Source organism: Macrobrachium nipponense, chromosome 29 (assembly GCF_015104395.2).
Source record: "Macrobrachium nipponense isolate FS-2020 chromosome 29, ASM1510439v2, whole genome shotgun sequence".
NCBI classification, from domain to species: Eukaryota; Metazoa; Arthropoda; class Malacostraca; order Decapoda; family Palaemonidae; genus Macrobrachium; species Macrobrachium nipponense.
In genome coordinates, this window is record NC_061092.1 from 72,948,134 (window position 1) to 72,970,256 (window position 22,123).

At 45.7% G+C, this 22,123-nt stretch overlaps 1 protein-coding gene across 2 annotated transcripts in view; it reads right to left on the reverse strand.

The window, feature by feature from the left end:
- The window catches only part of LOC135206286 (glutamyl aminopeptidase-like), a 137,314-nt gene that overhangs the window by 31,391 nt on the left and 83,800 nt on the right, over positions 1 to 22,123 (reverse strand). The window lies entirely within an intron of this gene.

Below are 22,123 nucleotides of genomic sequence, written 5' to 3' on the forward strand. Positions count from 1 at the left end.
ATGTAGGGCATACCCTTGGCGGCGTTCTTCCCGAAACCGCCGACCCAGGCCCGCAGGGTTGCCAGTGCGGTATCCCTCACAGCCGGAGCCTGGAAGAGAGGGTATTGATTAGATTTAAGAATAACTTAAAACTAAAACTAACTTAAAGCGTAACTTAAAATTATAGGGGCTATAAAGCCCCCTGATATTACCTTAAGTTAGAGTGATTAATGTCAAAACTTAAGCACTATAAAAATTGAGAACCATTTAACGGAGTTAGAATACTTACCACCCCCGTCTAACAGCTGGCTCACCAGATCGTAACATATGGTACACGTCTCGTGGTACCAGACCTGGATGTCCCCGTGCGGAGTCGCGCATGGAGCATGGGACCGGCAAACTTCGTGTCCACAAGGGTCCTGAAGTGTGGCGGCGCATCCCGGATGCTCACAGTTGGTGGTCTGTAAGTGAAAAGACTGAGTATCTTAAAGACTATCACTTACAGGCTAAAGGACAAAAAGAACTCCGTTGCATGCCGGAGCTCGGAAAAAATTTGGGCATAACCCCTCCCTGAATCGCCTGAATAGGCTATAACCCCGGAGGGATCCGGTGGGACAGAAAGGGAGGGGGGATGGTTTAAGGTACTTAGATAAACTTAAATGTTTAACATAAAGATCTTAAACCTAAATTTCTAACGTACCGGACTAAGTCCAGTGCGTGACGGAGTGTTTGTAACTCCGCGAGACGGAGTGGTTAGAAGTGGGACCGACCTGTATGTTTCCGGTCCACCCTGCTGGGTGGACTATCACCTTTCCGTGGATGCCAGGCCTCCGGTGGTAAAGGAGCCCTAGTAAGGTGGAAAGGAGCAAGAGGGCATACAGACTCGGGCTAGCAACGGAGCGACGGGGTAGCAACGGAGGGGGGAAAGGCCAGTCCCCCCCCACCTTACCATCCGTTCCGGGACCGAGAAGCCGGAGAGGTCGAGTTCAGTCTGGGTCTGTCCCGTCCCTCTACTCCCTCCGCCTGGGGGGAGAGAGGGAGGCAGGCTCGGGTATGCGGAGCGAGCATGGGCAGACCGACCCATCCCCCCCGACTCTATAGCAGAGCGGGAGGGGGGGAAGGTGACTGGACAGGCGTCTGGCTGCCTCGTGATCACGTAGTGACCACGGGGCGATAATAACCACAAACTAAGCCAAGAAACATAACCAAACTGATCAGAGAGAGCTATCGGGAAGCAACCGAACTGAAGAGCGGTAGTATATAGGCCCAATGGGCCATGACCTAGGCTCAGCAAGCCAGACGCCTAGCTAACCTAACAAATACATATAAATAAAATGAATAATAAAATTGAAAGAAAGAAAACAATATAGTAGGAGAAAAAATCCAGGAGTGTACGACTAACCCGAAGGCAAGTCTACCACTCAAAGCCAGCCGAGGCCGATACTAAGAGCCGTGGCTGGGGTCTGGATGGAAGGGCCTACAGGAGGTAAAAGACATGCATGCATGACAAAACCGTGTAGGCCGTACCCTAAACAAATCGGATAATAAAAATAGAGCGTACTTAAGTAAGGGGATGTTCTGGGTATAGGCGACCAAGAACGAACCCACCACGAGGCAGAACCATGCCGCCATGCTTCCGACCTAGAGTTCGTATTTATACCTAAAAAACGGCAAATACGGCTCAGGGACCTCCAAAAAACCAAATAGCAATAAACACTGAGTACTTAACTTAGCATGCTGCGATGGCTGCACGCTCCATGGTAAATAAATCCAAAGTAAGGGCACACAAAACACAGAGTAAAAAATGGCAACGTCTGACCTGGGTGCGCTAACTTAAAAGGATGGCCACCAGAGGCGCAGCAGTCGGCAGCATGGGATGGAGTAGTAGTAGTATGTGCTGCCCACTCTGTGGGTCGGCTCTCCTCTTGGGGGGATTTTGTAGTGGGAGAATTCGTTTGGCATTTGCTCGTGGTAGTGGTCTCACTCGCCATAGTGTTCATACCGACACCCTCTTGGAGGGTGAGCGAGTCAGTTATACTGAGCCTTTTTCTTTATTTATTTATTCTCTGGTATGTGTTAGTACATTTACCCTAGGAAATAATAGATTAAAGGATATTTCGCGCAGCGACACGAGCTGAGCCCAGAAATATATATATGTATATAATATATATATATATATATATATATATATATATATATATATATTCTATATAATATATATATATATATATATATATATATATATATATATATATATATATATATATATATATATATAAGGGATTTTGACGAAGGACAAAAATCTATTTCTGGGTGATTGGCTCGTGTCGCCCTGTGAAATATCCTTAAAGTTCATTATTTTCTAGGTAAATAATCCTAATATTACCAGAGAAAAAATAAAATCAAGAAAATGTCAGTTAAACTGACTCGCTCACTCTATAAAAGAAGTGTCAGTATGGTAACAGGGGCGAGTGAGACCACTACCACGAGTCATCTACCATTTAGACCTTCCATCACAAAATCCCTCACCTGAGAGAGCTGATACCAAAGGGTGATGCGTCCGCTACTACTACTACTACTGACGCCAAGCAGAGAGCAGCGCCTCTAGCGGTCATCCTTTATAAAATGATCATCTTGTCCTGCAGGGTGGGTAAGGAAAAACAGGGTGGGTTTCACAGGGCGACACGAGCCAATCACCCAGAAATAGATTTTTCCTTCGTCAAAATCCCTTTCTGGGCTCAGCTCGTGTCGGCCTGTGAAATAGTACCAGAGAAACAGACAAGATGGAAATAAAAGGTCAAAATGAAACAAAATTGTAAAAAGATTGGGATATAATATAAGTGAATCAAAGAACCAATTTACAGTATACAATATAAACAAACACATTGTGTTCTACCCTAGCATAAAAATAAGGGTAGAGACACTGAAGCACATTTATATGCATAAGGTGTGGGTGCCCCTTGCAGAAAAATAAGGGGCAGTCCACCAATAGGATCCTAGCGGCTAAGGCTAGAGTACTACGAAGAGCATAGCAGTAGGGTGAGGCATGTTGGACGAGGTAGGTAGAAAGGAGACCTGGATCTTATACTACAACTACTGTGCAGAATCAGGGGAAACTATGTTTCCCGCTGCTACTGCTGAAAATTTTAATGATTCCAAGGACTTCAGGTAATGACGTTTAAAGACTGTCGGTGATTTCCATCCAGTATACTTTTTAAGATCCTCAAAATTCATATGTTGGAAATAATTAATTGAAGTAGCTACTCCTCTGATATCATGTGCTTTTGGAAATGATTCAGGGTTGGCTTGTTTAATGAAGTAAAGGATCTGCTGTCTGATTCCTTTAACTGATAAAGTTCCACCCTTTTCTCTCATAAAGAGAGGACCTGAGGATCTAGAGGATGTACGAGATAGAAAGGCTCTTAAAGGTTAACTCTTGGGCAAAAGGGAAGGATCTTGCGGAAGTGATGGAACTTTCCAAGGGGCCCCTGCAAGAGGATCTCATTTTTAGCTAAAAAGCTGCGATCCGGAGAAAGTAGAACTTCCCCTGGAGAGAAAATCTACGTGACCCGCATCTCTGGATAGAGCCGACAGTTCTGAAATTCTGGTCCCTGAGGCCAGGCTTAATAAAAATAATGTCTTTCTAAGTAGCATTATGAATGTGCAAGACGAGTTGTCAGTATCTGAGGCTAGTTTGAGGACGTCATTTAAGAACCATGAAACTGAAGTAGGTCTTTCAGAAGGTCTAAGTCTAGCACAGGCTTTGGGAATAGACGTAAAGTAAGATTCTGTTAAGTCTATTTGGAAGCCCAACTGAAAAATTTTCTTCAAAGCCGATTTATTGGTAGTAATGGTGCTAGCTGCTAAACCTTTTTCAAACAAGGATCTGAAAAAGGATATAGCTAAATTAACTGTCATGGTTGTAGTGTTCGTTTTCTTCAGGAAGGATGCTAACTTTTTGACAGCTGAGTCATACTGCCTAATAGTTGATTCTCTTTTATCTGATTCCAGAAAAAGGATGTTTTGTGGATCGATGTTAGCATCTTTTTTAGCCGCAAACTTCATGAAGTCCATAAAGTTAGGGTCTGAAGAATTCCTGAGGAAGCGAACAGTCCTCATTTGTACTGGTTGCGACAGCTTGGGGTTGGGAATCCGTTGAGGTCGGAGACCCAACTCCAGAAGCAGAGGATACCAGTTGCTCTTTGGCCAGTCTGGAGCAATCAGGGCCACTAGCCCTTTGAAAGTCCTCAGTTTGCTCAGAACTTTCAACAGAAGATTCACTGGAGGAAATATATATGATTTTCCTTCACATTGATTCCAGTCTATATCGACAAGGGGCGTCCGTGGCATAAGCCAGAGGGGTTCCAGGTTGGGGGCCACATAGCAAGGGAGCTTGTATTTGCCTTCGGGAGGCGAATAGATCTACCTGGAGACCTGGTACTCTCTGGCATATCCACTGGAATGCCCTGTCGTCTAGCGACCATTCTGACTCCAGAGGGACTGACCGGGACAGTGCGTCCGCTATAACGTTTCTTACCCCTGCCAAGTGGGTGGCAGACAGATGCCATTTGTTCTTGTTTGCTAGAGCAAAGATGGCTATCATGACATGATTCACGTGTATGGATTTGGACCCTCCTCTGTTGATGCAGTGTACTACTACTGCACTGTCCAAAACTAGCCTTAGATGAGACTTCTTTGGAGGGAGGAGTCTCTTCAAGGTAAGAAACACCGCCATTGCTTCCAGCACATTTATGTGGAGCTGGCGGAACTGGACGGACCAAGTTCCCTGAACTTGCCTGAATTGAGAGTATTCCCCCCAACTGGACAAGGAGGCATCCGTGTGAATGGTTAACACCGGAGGGGGATATTGAAGGGGTACTAACTTGGCAAGGTTCTTCACTTTTGTCCATGGACGGAGCTGGTTGCGAAGGATCTGTGGAATCACTGACAACTTGTCTCGAGACTTGGCGTTTGCTCTTGAACGCCAAACTCGATTTATATCTTTCAGTCTTGCTTTCAGAAGGATATCCGTCACTGAGGCAAACTGAAGGGAACCTAGGATTCTTTCCTGGTTTCTTCTTGAAGCTTGTTTGCTTTTGAGAAATTGCCTCACAGACTTGGCTATCTCTCCTTTTGGCCACCGAAATTGACAGATTGTGGGAGGATAAATCCCATTGGATTCCTAGCCACTGAAAACGAGTCTTCGGAGTGAATCTGGATTTCGTTTTGTTTATCTGGAACCCCAGATGTTCCAGGAATTGCACTACCTTCTTTGTGGCTTTGAGGCATTCCTCGACAGTTGGTGCACAGATCAACCAATCGTCGAGGTATGCTACTAACATTATCCCTTGCGATCGGAGACCCAACTCCAGAAGCAGAGGATACCAGTTGCTCTTTGGCCAGTCTGGAGCAATCAGGGCCACTAGCCCTTTGAAAGTCCTCAGTTTGCTCAGAACTTTCAACAGAAGATTCACTGGAGGAAATATATAGATTTTCTTCCATTGATTCCAGTCTATCGACAGGGCGTCCGTGGCATAAGCCAGAGGGTCCAGGTTGGGGGCCACATAGCAAGGGAGCTTGTGGTTTGCTTGGGAGGCGAATAGATCTACCTGGAGACCTGGTACTCTCTGGCATATCCACTGGAATGCCCTGTCGTCTAGCGACCATTCTGACTCCAGAGGGACTGACCGGGACAGTGCGTCCGCTATAACGTTTCTTACCCCTGCCAAGTGGGTGGCAGACAGATGCCATTTGTTCTTGTTTGCTAGAGCAAAGATGGCTATCATGACATGATTCACGTGTATGGATTTGGACCCTCCTCTGTTGATGCAGTGTACTACTACTGCACTGTCCAAAACTAGCCTTAGATGAGACTTCTTTGGAGGGAGGAGTCTCTTCAAGGTAAGAAACACCGCCATTGCTTCCAGCACATTTATGTGGAGCTGGCGGAACTGGACGGACCAAGTTCCCTGAACTTGCCTGAATTGAGAGTATCCCCCCCAACTGGACAAGGAGGCATCCGTGTGAATGGTTAACACCGGAGGGGGATATTGAAGGGGTACTAACTTGGCAAGGTTCTTCACTTTTGTCCATGGACGGAGCTGGTTGCGAAGGATCTGTGGAATCACTGACAACTTGTCTCGAGACTTGGCGTTTGCTCTTGAACGCCAAACTCGATTTATATCTTTCCTCTTAGCTTCATAAGGATATCCGTCACTGAGGCAAACTGAAGGGAACCTAGGATTCTTTCCTGGTTTCTTCTTGAAGCTTGTTTGCTTTTGAGAAATTGCCTCACAGACTTGGCTATCTCTCCTTTTGGCCACCGAAATTGACAGATTGTGGGAGGATAAATCCCATTGGATTCCTAGCCACTGAAAACGAGTCTTCGGAGTGAATCTGGATTTCGTTTTGTTTATCTGGAACCCCAGATGTTCCAGGAATTGCACTACCTTCTTTGTGGCTTTGAGGCATTCCTCGACAGTTGGTGCACAGATCAACCAATCGTCGAGGTATGCTACTAACATTATCCCTTGCGATCGGAGACCCAACTCCAGAAGCAGAGGATACCAGTTGCTCTTTGGCCAGTCTGGAGCAATCAGGGCCACTAGCCCTTTGAAAGTCCTCAGTTTGCTCAGAACTTTCAACAGAAGATTCACTGGAGGAAATATATAGATTTTCTTCCATTGATTCCAGTCTATCGACAGGGCGTCCGTGGCATAAGCCAGAGGGTCCAGGTTGGGGGCCACATAGCAAGGGAGCTTGTGGTTTGCTTGGGAGGCGAATAGATCTACCTGGAGACCTGGTACTCTCTGGCATATCCACTGGAATGCCCTGTCGTCTAGCGACCATTCTGACTCCAGAGGGACTGACCGGGACAGTGCGTCCGCTGTAACGTTTCTTACCCCTGCCAAGTGGGTGGCAGACAGATGCCATTTGTTCTTGTTTGCTAGAGCAAAGATGGCTATCATGACATGATTCACGTGTTTGGATTTGGACCCTCCTCTGTTGATGCAGTGTACTACTACTGCACTGTCCAAAACTAGCCTTAGATGAGACTTCTTTGGAGGGAGGAGTCTCAACTCCAGAAGCAGAGGATACCAGTTGCTCTTTGGCCAGTCTGGAGCAATCAGGGCCACTAGCCCTTTGAAAGTCCTCAGTTGGCTATCTTGAACGCCAAACTCGATTTATATCTTTCAGTCTTGCTTTCAGAAGGATATCCGTCACTGAGGCAAACTGAAGGGAACCTAGGATTCTTTCCTGGTTTCTTCTTGAAGCTTGTTTGCTTTTGAGAAATTGCCTCACAGACTTGGCTATCTCTCCTTTTGGCCACCGAAATTGACAGATTGTGGGAGGATAAATCCCATTGGATTCCTAGCCACTGAAAAACGAGTCTCGGAGTGAATCTGGATTTCGTTTTGTTTATCTGGAACCCCAGAGTTCCAGGAATTGCACTACCTTCTTTGTGGCTTTGAGCATTCCTCGACAGTTGGTGCCAGATCAACCAATCGTCGAGGTATGCTACTAACTTATCCCTTGCGAGTCTCAATTGCTGGACGTCTGATTTCCTAGTTTGAAGCCTAGGAATGGACGGAAGTGTCTCGCTATAGGGATATGATAGTATGCGTCTGTAAGATCGATAGAGGTGGTATGGGTGACGGCCCACGGGGTAAGTATAAGGTACCCGCACCTGCGAGATGGTCAGCATTTTGAACGTGTCGCAACGAATGAAAGAATTTAGCTTTGACAAGTCTAAGATTACCCTTCTTTTTGTTGAGCCTTTCTTTGGCACGCTGAACAAGCGTCCTTGAAATTTTAGATGCTTGACTCTCGCAATAGCTCCTTTCTGAAGGAGTTCCTCCGCATAATCTGTCAACTCCTTTGATGGTATCTAATAGAATGATTTGTTTGGTGGGGGATCTTTGATCCAACTCCAACCCAATCCTTTGGACACAATGCTCTGTGCCCATTTGCTGAACCCCCACCTGTGACGGAAGAGGAACAGCCTCCCTCCTACCTGGGGAGCCTCACTGCTGCTGAGCGGGTTGACCTCCACGCCCTCCTCTGAAGTGCTTGCCCCTTGCAGCTCTTCCTGTACCTCGTTGGCGAAAGTGACCTCTCGCCCTGCTTCCCCTAGAGAACCTGTTAAAGGTTGGGAAGGCTTGGCTCTCATACATTGAGTTGAAAGCTGGTGAGACGGTGTATGAGGTCGAGGGCTGGTTTTGAGGAGACAACAGGAGGATGGGTTGAGATTGTTTCGAAGTCGAGGGCTGCCCCTGTTGGGTAACTGGGACAGCTTGGACGAAGTGTTGCTGCTGCTGCTGCTTCTGGTATGGCTGGAACCTTCTAGCAGTCTTCTTCAATTTCTTACCAGAGGCGGGGGGGTTATCTTGCTTCCTTTTGGAAGAGATACCCCATCTGGCTCTAAGGCTTTGGTTAAGCCTAGCAGCCTCGTGGTGTACCTCATTCACAGAAGCTTCTGGGAAGAGGTCCGCACCCCACATGCTGGAAGCAAGAAGCTTATTAGGTTCATGCCTAATAGTTGCTTCTTGCAATACATGCTTTCGGCAATTCCGTCTAGCTGTGAAGAAGTCAAACGCATCAGCTTGGACTGTTTGGAGCTGAGACTTAGCCAGTATCTTGAAGAGTGGCTCAGTGGCATATGAAAGGGCAGCCATCTCTGTGATGATGAGGGAGTTAAGTGACCTCCCAAATCTAGTACGGGCATCGAATTCTGTCTGAATAAGGCTATCAGACAGCCTAGGGAGCTTCTCGCCAAACTGGTCCATCGCACAGTCTGGTTTAAGCTTCCCCACTGAGAAAGTGGCTGGCAAGTTCTCCCACAGTTCTCCAAAAGCAGGGAAGAGCGGAGATGTTGGTTCCGCCTCCCTCAGTTGCGGAACGGGTTCGTCCTTAAGAACTGCCTGGAGAGTCGTTTCCACTATCTTTGTCACGAAAGGAAGAGAAGCCTCCTCCTCTGTGGCAAAGATAGTGAAAGGACTCTTGAATGCCTGGAGTTTGGTATTCGTGCACTCCCAATCCTCCAGGCAGTGAACCCATTCCCTCTGTGCGTGATCCCTACTGTACAGAACAGTCTCCCTAGAGATTTTGTCCTCTCTATTGAGGGCTGTTTCTGTCAGTCTGGCATACCCTATGAAAGGCTGAGTCAATCCGGGGGGTAGAACTCGAAGTCCTCAATCCTTCTTGTTCCACACTCCGGAATGGAGATCATGCCATCCTTGAAGGGGGCATAAGCTGCCACCCTCCAAGGATTGTTCATAGAGAAAGCTGGCAGGGATTCATATGGAGGTAACTGGATCAAACCAGCACCTCCTACAGGGAAGTTCGCTTGTGGGGCCTGACTCAGGCCAGCGAAACGGTCGTCATGTTCCCTAACACGGTTAGAGAGGTCTTGGATCGACTGACCGGACTGATTAATTGTATTGGAGAGTTGAGCAAACATTTGCTCAAATCTTGTACCGAGAGAGCCGACCATCTCTCCTACTTGTTGCAGAACTCCTGCTGAAAAAGTGGTGGGATCAAAAGTACTAGGTCCCGCCACCCCAACAGGAGTAACCAGAGTGGATCCGGTGGATGCCGGAGAAGGCACTGGCTCGGCCGGAGCGCGGGCCTTCTCTGTAGAAGCCTTGCTTCTCGAGCTCTTTGAGTGGGAAGAGCTAGGCTTGGCCTTCACCGCATCGGCGTAGGATGTGGAAGATTTCCGCGCCGAAGAAGACGACGACTTTTTGTAAGTTGTCTTATGAAGAGTCTTCTGTTCTCTCTGTCCCTTCACTTTCGGGGGTACAGAGAGAGCGGGTGAAGGCGAAGGGATCTCAGATCCCGCGAAGCCCTGGAAGGATGAAGAAGAAGGGACAGGAGAAGAAGATCCAGGAGCGCTCAAAGGAAGCCCTTGAGCGCCCGAAACACCTACCTCGACCAACAAGTCCTCGGCACCTACCGCCATTGGCTCAATGTTTAAGTCCAGGTTCGCGACGTCCGGCACCGTTTCTTGCGTCGAGACAAACCCAAACGCCTGCTACACCTCCTGCTGGATTGAGGCTATGAGTGGGGCTGCTGAGACGGGGTCGACGTATCCGGTTGCCTTACCTCCGGGGAAGATCTGGATAGCTAGTTTTTTATCCAGGAAGTCAGGCTGACCCTTGGCGGCGTTTTTGCCGAAGCCGCCTACCCAAGCTCTGAGGGTTGCCATGGTGACTTCCTTCACGGCGGCAGCCTGAAAGAGAAGGCGAAATGAAGCTTCTAATGGCGGAGTTACACCTTAAAGTAGCTTAAAACTAAAGGTAAACCATAGATTACAAGAAAATGTCCAGGAAACTACTTACCCCACCCAAAAGCTGACTGACGAGGTCGTAGCAGATGGTGCATGCCTCAGGGTGCCAGACAATCATCCCCCCGTGGGTAGTGGCACATGGGGCGTGGGTCCTGCACTCTTCATGGGCACAGGGGTCGTAGAGGACTGCATTACAGCCTGGATCCTGGCAGTTAGTAGCCTGTAAGTGGGGGGATACATGAGTATCATGATTACACACTTACAGCCTAACAAAGACTCCGTTGCATGCCGGAGTATGTAAGTTAGAGTAAAGCTAGTACTCCGCCGCAATACGTGTGGTTAGATAGGCGGTTGGTTGAAGTCCGCAGCGTACACCGGAGACAAACAAAAAGGTCCAACCAGGGGTGGTGGGGAGCCCACGAAACCACGACGGAGAACGACGGAGATAGTATGATAAAACCATATATATAAATAAATAAATAAACAAATAAATAAATATCAGTATCAGTAAGGGTATGTATGCTTATAGAATAAAATATGCTTATTTCCGACTACTAGAGGAGTGCCCGGGTAAGAAAGCAAGCTCTCCTCCGGTAGCGGAAAAAGGATATACTAGGCAAGCTATATAGACCACTGGTAAGTCCTTACCCCGCCCGCTGGCGGAGCCAGAAACGACCGATAACCGAAGGGGCCCCCGGCTTCAGCGGGGGCTCCGTCCGTTACGGTAGAGGGAGGGTAGGGAAGAGGGAGAGCATGTGGGAACCCCGGAGTGAACGCGACGGGCGAGAGAGAGAGAGGGGTGGCCAACCCCCCTCCCAACTCCTACCCGTCAAGTACCCTGGTACCTGAGACAAGTGGTCACCCCGGCCACCAGCTGGAAAGGGACTCCTCTGGCCCCCTCAGAGGGGGAGGGAGGAAGGCTACAGTGGTTGCCATGACAACCGAGGAGGCCCAACCAGACCCCTCCCTACCACGTGGAAGGGAGGGAAGGGAGAGGGTAAGGCGCCTAAAGGGACACGTGATCGGAGGTGGACCAGGACGCGATAGCAACACAACCACAGAGAGGCCACGTGAACCCAACTGTACCAACACACGGTACAAGGCGCCTAGGCTAGCCTAACACCCTAAATAACACTGATAAATAAAATAATAATAATAAATACATCGTAAAAGAATGGAAGGGACACTTGAGTAAAAGAGAAAGAAGCCCAGGAGGAGGCGAACTGATCCGAAGAGCAGTCGACTACTCGGAGCCAGCGGTAGCCGATGAAGAGCAAGAGCTGGGATGCTGGGCGAGAGGAACACAGTATAGCCCTAAATACCAAACTAAAAGATAACTGGTAAAAGGTATGGGCTGTGTACCCTAATTCTAAAATACGATGTAACAAGAAGATGAACGTAAAATAAGAGCCCATAAGCATAAGATGTCCCAGTATGGGAGACTGGGAAATCTTAGCAACACGAGGCGGCTCATGGCCGCCACGAGTCAACCAGGTGACCGTATATGACCTAAAAAACGGAAAATACTGGTCCCTGGAAGACTAAAATACAAAAATTTTCACTTATCGGGCACTTAACTTAGCCGAAGCGATAGCAGCACGTTCCATCGTAGAAAAGGTAAATCCAAAAATAGCGAAAACAACACGAGGAAAAGAATCACAACTGGTGTTGTCGAGCTAATAATAAAGGATGACCGCTAGAGGCGCTGCTCTCCGCTTGGCGTCAGTAGTAGTAGTAGTAGCGGACGCATCACCCTTTGGTATCAGCTCTCTCAGGTGAGGGATTTTGTGATGGAAGGTCTAAATGGTAGATGACTCGTGGTAGTGGTCTCACTCGCCCCTGTTAACATACCGACACTTATTTTATAGAGTGAGCGTGTCAGTTTAACTGACATTTTCTTGATTTTATTTTTTCTCTGGTAATATTAGGATTAATTTACCTAGAAATAATGAACTTAAGGATATTTCACAGGCCGACACGAGCTGAAGCCCAATATTATATATATATATATAGATAATATATATATATATATATATATAATATATATATCTATATTCTATCTTATATCTATATCTATATCTAATATCTATATATATATATATATATATCTATATATATAATAGATATATATATATATATATTATTATATATATTATAGCTATATCTAATCTATATCTATATCTCTCTCTAATATCTATATAGATATATATTCTTATATATATATATAATATCATTATATATATAGATATATAATATTTTATATATCCCCTACCCCTTGCAACTCTTCCATAGTACCTTATTATCAAGTATGATGTATATCCGCTATTGTCATTATGCAATACTGTATTACTGTACCGTAAAAGGTCTGGTTAACATTCGTCTTGGCCTAGCCTCCTTCGGTTTAACCCTTAGTAGTAGGCTATGCCTCCCGATCAAGGGCCACCCCAACTGGTTGCTGTACCAACCACGACGGGCCATGGGCCCAGTCACACTACCACCCCTACAGTGGTAGCCTACACAACCGCTAATGGGTAGCCACCTCTGATCGGACAGGTGGCCAGATGTTCACGGCTGACCACCCCTCTCCCCCTACCCACTACTAGGCTTGGCCCAGCGCCGAACCGTTATAACTCGTGGTACTAGTACTCTTAGTGAGGAACGGCCGCTTGAGTTTCACAAAAGTGGAAGGATGGGGACGAGTGTGGGGGTGTGAGGGGTATTACAGCTCCGAACTATAGTCCCCCGGATGACGGACATAGCTTCGGGTAGTACATATGTTGCTTCACCGCTCCGTTGTCTCTTTCTCCGGCTCCTCTAACAGTGGAATTGGGGTAGGAGCCTTGCTCCCCCACCCCCCCTCAGTAGAGGTAGGCAACATCAGATATGGAATTACCTTCCAAGTGAAACCTGGTATTCCCAAGAGACTGGGAATGATGATCAAATAAAAGGGTTCCAAACTTATAGATCAGATAGAAAAAATAGGAATCAAGGGGGAACCGCAATATATGGGAAAGACAAAAAACAAGGAAAAATATATGAGAAATATAGTAACTCAGAATGTGAACTAATAGCGGTAGAATTTGAATCTGAAAAATTAATGAACATAGTAATATATAGACCTCCTAATACTAAAGAGTTTGACTTAATAATAGAAAAATTGGATGATATATGTAGAAATCACAAGGACTGGACTATTCTCCTATCTGGAGACTTCAACTTTCCTTTCGTAGACTGGAAAGAACGAATAGGAGATTGTGGATGTACTTATACATATAAAAAAGAGAGTAATAGTAGTGCAGAAGATAAGAGGCAATTCGAAAAGCTATTAGATATGCTACTAGAATACAACATTCAACAAATAAATCACCTGCCACAAGAAAAAAGGAAAATACTTTAGACCTAGTATTTGTGAACGAGATGAATTATGTTAAAGAAATAATAGTTTATAATGAGAGTATTTCAGACCATAATGTCATAGAATTAACAGTCCATTCCAAAGCAAGTGAAAACAGAGATAAGCAAGAAATGAAAAAGTGGGAAGGATATGGAAAATACAACTTCTACAGTAAAAATATAAAATGGTCAGAAATAAATGAAGAATTAAACAAAGATTGGGATAACATTTTCGTAAGTGATGACATAAAGGTAAATACGGAGATATTATATAAAATATTAGAGAAAATAGTGGATAAATATATACCGAAGAAGAAAAGTAAACATCAGTCATGCATACCAAGAGACAGAAGGATCTTGTTCCAGAAAATCAGAAAGTGGAAAAAAGGTCTTGCAAAAGAAAAAAATGCATGGTAAGTTATAGAACTAAAAAGTAAGATAGAAAATGCAGAACAAAGATTATACAATCAAAGAAAATTAAAAATGGGACTTGGAAGAAAAAACCCTATTAAATATCAAGCAAAATCCCAAACTATTATACTCATATGCAAAGAAGATGAATAAAAGAAGAATAGAAATAGGCCCTCTAAGAATTGAAGGGAGATTAACAAATGAAAAAAAGGAAATTTTGCAACATATTGGCAGAACGATATAAGAGAGAATTCACCCCTAGAATAGATAATGAAGATAATGATATAGAAGTAAGGGACGAAAATAGTGAATATTTAGCTGACATAGATATTAATGAAGCTGATATTGTGCAGGCTATTAATGAAATTAAAAATGGAGCTGCTGCAGGGCCTGATGGAGTGCCTGCTATTTTGTTAAAGAAAGTAGTTCATTCTATCGCAAAGCCACTTGCAATATTATTAAGACAAAGTGTAGATACAGGCAAGATTTATGATGAGCACAAATTAGCATATATTACCCCCCCCTACTTTCAAAAGTGGATCAAGACTAGAGGCAAGTAATTATAGGCTTGTGAGTCTAACATCACATATTATGAAAGTGTATGCAAGGGTAATGAAGAAAAATATTATGAAACATTTAATAAAAAATAATTTGTTTAATAAAGGACAACATGGTTTCGTACCCGGAAAAAGTACACAAACCCAACTGTTAGTCCACCGTGAGAACATATTCAAAAATATGAAAAGCGGAAATGAAACAGATGTGGTTTATTTAGACTTTGCAAAAGCTTTTGACAAAGTAGACCATAATATATTAGCGAAGAAAATTAGAAAACACAATATCGTGGATAAAGTAGGAAGATGGTTAAAAGAATTTTTACACAACAGAAAACAGATAGTTATTGCAAACGACGAGAAATCGGATGAAGCCAAGGTAATATCCGGTGTGCCGCAAGGTACGGTGTTAGCTGCAATACTGTTTGTTATTATGATTGAAGACATAGACAGTAATGTTAAGGATTCGGTAGTGAGTAGTTTCGCAGATGACACAAGAATAAGTAGAGAAATTACTTGTGATGAAGATAGGAACGCTCTACAAAGAGACCTTAACAAAGTATATGATTGGGCAGAGGTAAATAGGATGGTATTTAACTCTGATAAATTTGAATCAATAAATTTTGGAGACAGAGAAAGAAAGCTATATGCATATAGGGGACCTAATAATGAGACAATCACAAATAAGGAAGCAGTTAAAGACCTTGGTGTGATGATGAATAGGAACATGTTATGCAATGATCAAATAGCAATTCTGTTGGCAAAATGTAGAGCAAAAAATGGAAATGTTGTTACGGCACTTCAAAACAAGAAAAGCTGAACACATGATTATGCTTTATAAAACATATGTTCGTAGTCCACTTGAATATTGCAATATGATATGGTACCCACACTATCAAAAGGATATTGCACAAATAGAGAGTGTACAAAGGTCCTTTACAGCTAGAATAGAAGAGGTTAAAGACCTTGACTACTGGGAAAGACTACAATCCTTAAAATTATATAGTCTAGAAAGGAGAAGAGAACGCTACATGATAATTCAGGCATGGAAACAGATAGAAGGAATAGCAGAAAATATCATGGAACTAAAAATATCAGAAAGAGCAAGCAGAGGTAGATTAATAGTGCCCAAAACTATACCAGGAAAAATAAGGAAAGCACACAGGACATTAATCCACTACGCACCAGCATCAATAATGCAGCGTCTATTCAATGCGTTGCCAGCTCATCTGAGGAATATATCAGGAGTGAGCGTAGATGTGTTTAAGAATAAGCTCGACAAATATCTAAACTGCATCCCAGACCATCCAAGATTGGAAGATGCAAAATATACCGGAAGATGTACTAGCAACTCTCTGGTAGACATTAGAGGTGCCTCACACTGAGGGACCTGGGGCAACCCGAACAAGATGTAAGGTCTGTAAGGTAAGGTAAGGTAAGGTAAGGTCGCCACCTCCGTCTATTTCACAGCCAGTGGCTAGGACAAGGAGAAATGAGACTTCAGGTGAGCTAAGCCTTGAGGGATTGTACAGTGAACAGCTCCGGACCCTTGTGGTGCCGATAGAGAGTGACTCACCCTCACATCCGCCACTGGAGTTTTGCATTAAACCTGCCATAGCTCAGTTCTCATTCTTTGGAGATCATGTAGGTGCCTACGTTCATACGTAGCCCTCCGGTTCGGCCGGACTTACAGAGTTGAGGCCTGTCCTCCTCATAGTCCGGCGGATATTGGATCTCAAGTACTAGACCTACATAGAATCCAAGAGCGGGATTGAGAGCAGGCAGTTAGCTATTAAATAAGAAATTACTCAGTGAATTGAATATTTATTAATGAGTACGTCTTCAACTATATCTAGTTTAAGTTCCATACCCTCACCGGAGCAGCTGCGGCCCTCCTTGAGGGTGATACTCATTAATAATTACTATTACAGAAGGTGTGCTGCCAGTCGCCGGGGTGCTCCGCCTCCCTCGGCGAGACCGTGGGGCACGAGGTGTGTCGCTCCCACGCAAACTGCTCCATCCCCTTTGTAGGCGAGGAGGGGCAGCTTCCGTATATGGTTTGGCAACCGGAGGCCTGCACCATCTGTTACAAGATGGTGATGCTCCTTATGAATGATCAGGTAAGCATCTTATTCCCTCTTTTTCATGATGAAAATTGTAATTAACCATGTAACAATATTGTTTAACAAACTGGTTTCCTATGTCGGGAAGGTTAATTCCCCTTCCTCCTCGACAGACGGCTGAGGACACCCACCAGAGCGCCAAGACGGACCTGAAGCGCTGGGTCTCCGGGTACGGGAGAAACGCGCCATCAGGTCATCCCTACATCTTGGACGCCAGCCTGGGAACCCTTTTGTTCAAGGGGTCCCCTTCAGCATCAGTCCAGCCACGTCTAACGGCTTCAATCATCAATGCCATCCGAGCGGAGACAACCCCCCTTCTGGACGACCAAGAGGATTTGATGGCGGATGTGGCTGCCATCAACATCCACACCGAACCTATGGCCCTGGGAGAGCAGGTAAGTTGCGAGGTATGTGAGGCAGGTAGCCTTCTTAGCCCAACTCCTTCTTCTACCTCTTCTTTCTGGGGCTTCTCTAAGTCCACCCTTGCTTGGGACAGCTCACGGTTGGTTCGTCCCAAGGAAAAGTCAGTAAGACCGAAATCCCTGCCCAAGGGATCAAAGCCGATTCCGTCAGCGGCGACTGAGTCATCTCTGGGCCCAAGGCCGTCGACATCATATGACAAGTCGCCTGCTGCCAAGGGTTCTCTCCCTTCAAAGGGATCGAGATCGAAGTCCGAGAAACCCAAGGGGACGGAGTCCAGCGTAGACCATGAACTGCTCGCTAACCTTCTATTGACGAAGGTTAGGGAGGCAGAAGACGAGAGGTTTGAGTCGTTGCAACGCGCCTCCGGATCTCAGGTCTCCGGCCAGTCAGTTTCTGACATGGTGGCCGAGCAGATCAAACCTTTACAGGACATGATGACTGGTTTTCTCCACTCTGGATCTCCGGCGGCGCTGGCTATGGCAGTGCCAGATGCTTCCAAGCTCCCAGCCTTCCACAAAAATAATCCATGGCGGCTTGCTATGTATGCCCCATACGTAGATGGGAAATTAACCATTGAAGGGTGCGGGACCCGGCCACTGGAGGACTTCGAGTTTTACCCGAAAGGTCTCCAGTTCCCCTTCCCCGGGTTCGTCAGACTAGCGGAGCACGCACTAGTGAGAGTGGACAAGGTCCCAAAGGAGACGGTGATCTTCCCGAGGGACCAAGCCCAAGCTGTCTGGGCACGCATCATGGCCGAATGGGAGTGCGTTAACACCAGGTTAACGCCTCACAAGGGCTCATATACGATGTTCGTGACACTGGATCGAGTCCCGTCACCCTGCACCGACAAGGAGGCGGAGTTAACTCTCCAAGCCGTAGCAGAGGATAAACCTCTCCCGGCTTTAAAGGAAACAGAGGTTACCTTCCTTCTCCTCCCTGTGAGTAGAGAATTCTGGAACGAAGCTCCGGCCACGTTTACGGTAGGTAAACTGAATGCGGACTGTGCCTCAACCTTATTCTCCGACAGGCTACCTAAACTTCCGGAGAACATGATAAAAACAGTATTTGAGGCTAGGTCGAGACTAGCATGGTCTATCAACTCCGTCACCTCAGTGGAGTTGGTAGCCACGACTTAAAGAGACGAACAAGTATTCCAGGTCTTGACGAAAAGTCTATTACAGACTTTCCAGTCAGACCTATATGACTTTGGTATAGCAAGACGAGCTTGCAGGAAATACGTCCTGGCGGAGGCTTCCATTAGGCATGAACCCAACAGGTTGATAAAGGCGTCAATCTGGGGAGAAAACCTGTTCCCTCAAGAAGAGGTAGACAATGTCTTGAGGGAAGCCTCTAGAGCCAACCAGAGCCTCCGAGTCTGGTGGGGACTTCCCTTCAAATGGAAGTTTGAAGCACCCAGACATCAAGCTAGAGCAAAGAAGAGGCCGAGGAGGTACAATCCCTATAAGCCCTCTCGACCTCAGACGATTGTTCAGGCAGTCCCAATATCCCAAGTTGGGAAGCCCTCAACATCGAAGGCCCAACCACAGTAGCAGTTTGTTCTGCTACAGACTCCGCCGGCCCAGTAACCCTCAACCTCCACAGCCATCATGACCTCCCCACCTTTAACCCCGCCTATGAAGCTAGGGAATCATTTCGTAGCTACAATAGGCATGCGGGTAGCAGTAGAGCCAGAGGCAGCTCCTGGCTACGAAGCGGCTCAAGGGGTAGAGGATTCCGAGGAGGGAGAGGGTACAAACCTGCAGCCAACCAATGAGAGACCGCAGGTAGGAGGGAGATTATATCTCTTTCGAGACCATTGGACCTTCAGTCCATGGGCGCACAGTATAATCTCCAAGGGCCTGGGATGGAAATGGAAGAAAGGTCCCCCACCACCAATAAACTTCTTCCAGATCCCAACAGCGGACCTGGTAGAATATACCAAAGATCTCTTCAAAAGAAAGTAAGGAGACTAAAATTCCAAGGACGTCTGTTCACTGTTCCAAAGAAGGACTCAGACAAAAGAAGAGTGATCCTGGACTTGTCAAGGCTCAATTCATACATTCTTTGCGACAAGTTCCATATGCTGACGGTCTCGCAGGTGCGGACCTTACTTCCCTGTGGGGCCGTCACCACCTCTATAGATCTTACAGACGCTTACTATCATGTTCCGATAGCAAGGAACTTCTCTCCATACCTAGGCTTCAGACTAGGGAACAAAGCTTACTCATTCAGTCATGCCATTCGGGCTCAACATTGCACCCAGAATATTCACCAAGCTAGGAGAAACAGTCCACGAACTGAGAACCAAGGGGATAATCTTGGTAGCTTACCTGGACGACTGGCTCATTTGGGCAGCCAGCATCGAGGAATGCCCCAGGTCGACAGCCAAAGTAATAGAACTCTTGGAGTTTCTGGGATTTCAAATAAACAAGGAGAAATCACAGCTGGAACCGGCTTCCCACTTTCAATGGTTGGGAATCCAATGGGACCTGGTAAAATACAAGCTATCCCTTCCACCCAGGAAGGCCAAGGAGATAGCTGCGGCTACAAAACAGTTTCTCAGGAACAAAAAGGCCTCTCGTCGTACCCAAGAGAGAATCCTCGGTTCACTACAGTCTGCATCAGTAACGGACGTCCTACTAAGAGCCAGATTGAAGGATATCAATCGTGTCAGGAGGAAGAGAGCCAACAACAATCTCAGAGACAAGGTCTCAGTAATTCCATCCTAGCAAAGAGGCTTCGCCCATGGACGAAGCACAGGAACCTAACCAAGGCAGTACCACTGCAATTCCCTCCGCCGTCTTTGACAATTCATACAGACGCGTCACTGAGTGGCTGGGGGAAATACTCTGTTCAAGGGATATGGTCGAATATGTTCCCCCAGTTCCATATCAATGTGCTAGAAGCTATGGCAGTTTTCCTAACCTTAAAACGGCTAACTCCGGCCAGGAACAGCCATGTGAGGATAGTCTCGAACAGCCTAGTGGTGGTACACTGCATAAACCGGGGAGGTTCCAGGTCAAGCAAGCTGAATCACGTGCTGATTGCAATATTTGCTTTGGTGGCGAAGAGTCATTGGCACCTGTCAGCAACCCATCTGGCAGGAGTCAAGAATGTGATCGCGAAAGCTCTTTCCAGGACTACTCCAATAGAATCAGAGTGGTCCCTGGACAAGAATTCATTCCAGTGGATTTACAATCAAATCCCGGACCTTGAAGTAGACTTATTCGCAACAGAATCCAACCACAAGCTCCCATGCTATGTGGCTCCCAACCTGGACCCTCTAGCCTATGCCATAAATTGGAACAACTGGCAGAAGATTTATCTATTCCCTCCGGTGAATCTTCTGATGAAGGTCTTACACAAGCTACAATCCTTCACAAGACAAGTAGCATTAGTGGTTCCCAACTGGCTGAAAAACAACTGGTTTCCGCTCCTTCTAGAGCTGAAGCTCCGACCCAAACGGATCCCTCACCTGGAGCTGACACAGACGGTACAAACTCAAACTGTGTCAGCTTCCTCAAGAATTTTGAAAGCCCTAACTTTATGGACTTCATGAAGTTTGCTGCCCAAAAGGACGTGAGTATTGATCCATGTAACATTGTATTTATAGAATCAGATAAAAGAGATTCAACTCTCAGGCAATGTGATTCGGCTGTTAAAAAATTGGCCAAATTCCTAAAGGAATCAGGAGCCCACAAAATGACCACAAATCTGGCAATCTCGTTCTTTAGAACTCTATTTGAGCCAGTACTATTACAACAATCAAGTCAGCTTTGAAGAAAATTTTTCAGGTCGGCTTCAGTACTAACTTGTCAGATGCATACTTCTCCTCCATTCCGAGAGCATGTGCACGCCTAAGACTAACTGTCCGCTCACAAAAGGTCACTTGATTCTTGAATTATGTACTTAAATTGACGTCAGACACTATTAATAAATCATGCTCATATATAACCCTCCCAAGAAAAACTTATTCTTAATGGCTATGGCCTCAGGTGCCAGAATATCTGAACTTTCAGCTCTCTCAAGAAATCCACACCACATAGATTTCCTCCCATCAGGGGAAGTACTACTACCCCCAGACCGGAGCTTCCTGGCTAAGAATGAGGACCCACAAAATAGATGGACTCCATGGAAAGTCATTCCTTTGACACAGGACACATCATTGTGCCCTGTCACTACCCTTAGATCCTTTTTAGCCAGAACCTCTGCAACATCGTCAGGTCCTCTTTTTATTACAGAAAAAGATGGCACAATCTCTCTTAAAGGTATTAGACCGCAAATACTCTACTTTATTAAACAAGCCAACCCGGATTCAATCCCACATGTCCATGATATCCGGGCGGTGGCTACTTCTATTAATTATTTTCAAAATATGAATTTTGAGGATCTGAAGAAATATACGGGTTGGAAATTCCCAGTAGTTTTTAAGCGCCACTATTTGAAAAATCTAGAAGCCCTTAAATTCCCAGCAATTGCTGCAGGGAGCATAGTCTCCCCCGAATAATAAATCCTATCAACCTTCTTCTACCCCTTTCTCCTCCCTAATACTTTCTCCTTTCTACCTGCCTCGCTCGTACTCCCCACCATACCTCTCTCCTCTGGGTTGAGAGGGTCTGGGCGTCGTCCTGCCACCAAATCTTGTACATAAAATATTTGGTTCCGGATTGTTTTATAGACCGAGCTGTACATATTCTGGAAATGTGATAATTCCTTACAGGATACCCTGTCAATTATATGATATCTTTAGGCTATTACTAATTCTAAGTCATAAGTTTAAGTCTTAGCATAAGTAGTAAGTAAGTAAGCTTAAGTTTAAGTAGATCTATTGTAAAATGCTAAGTGAGTAAATTTAAGCTAAAATGAACCCCAGGTTTCATTAAACTCCTCCTTATAAGATTACTTGGTATCTAGTAGGCTTGGATGGGCATTCTCTGGTAACTTTTCACCGG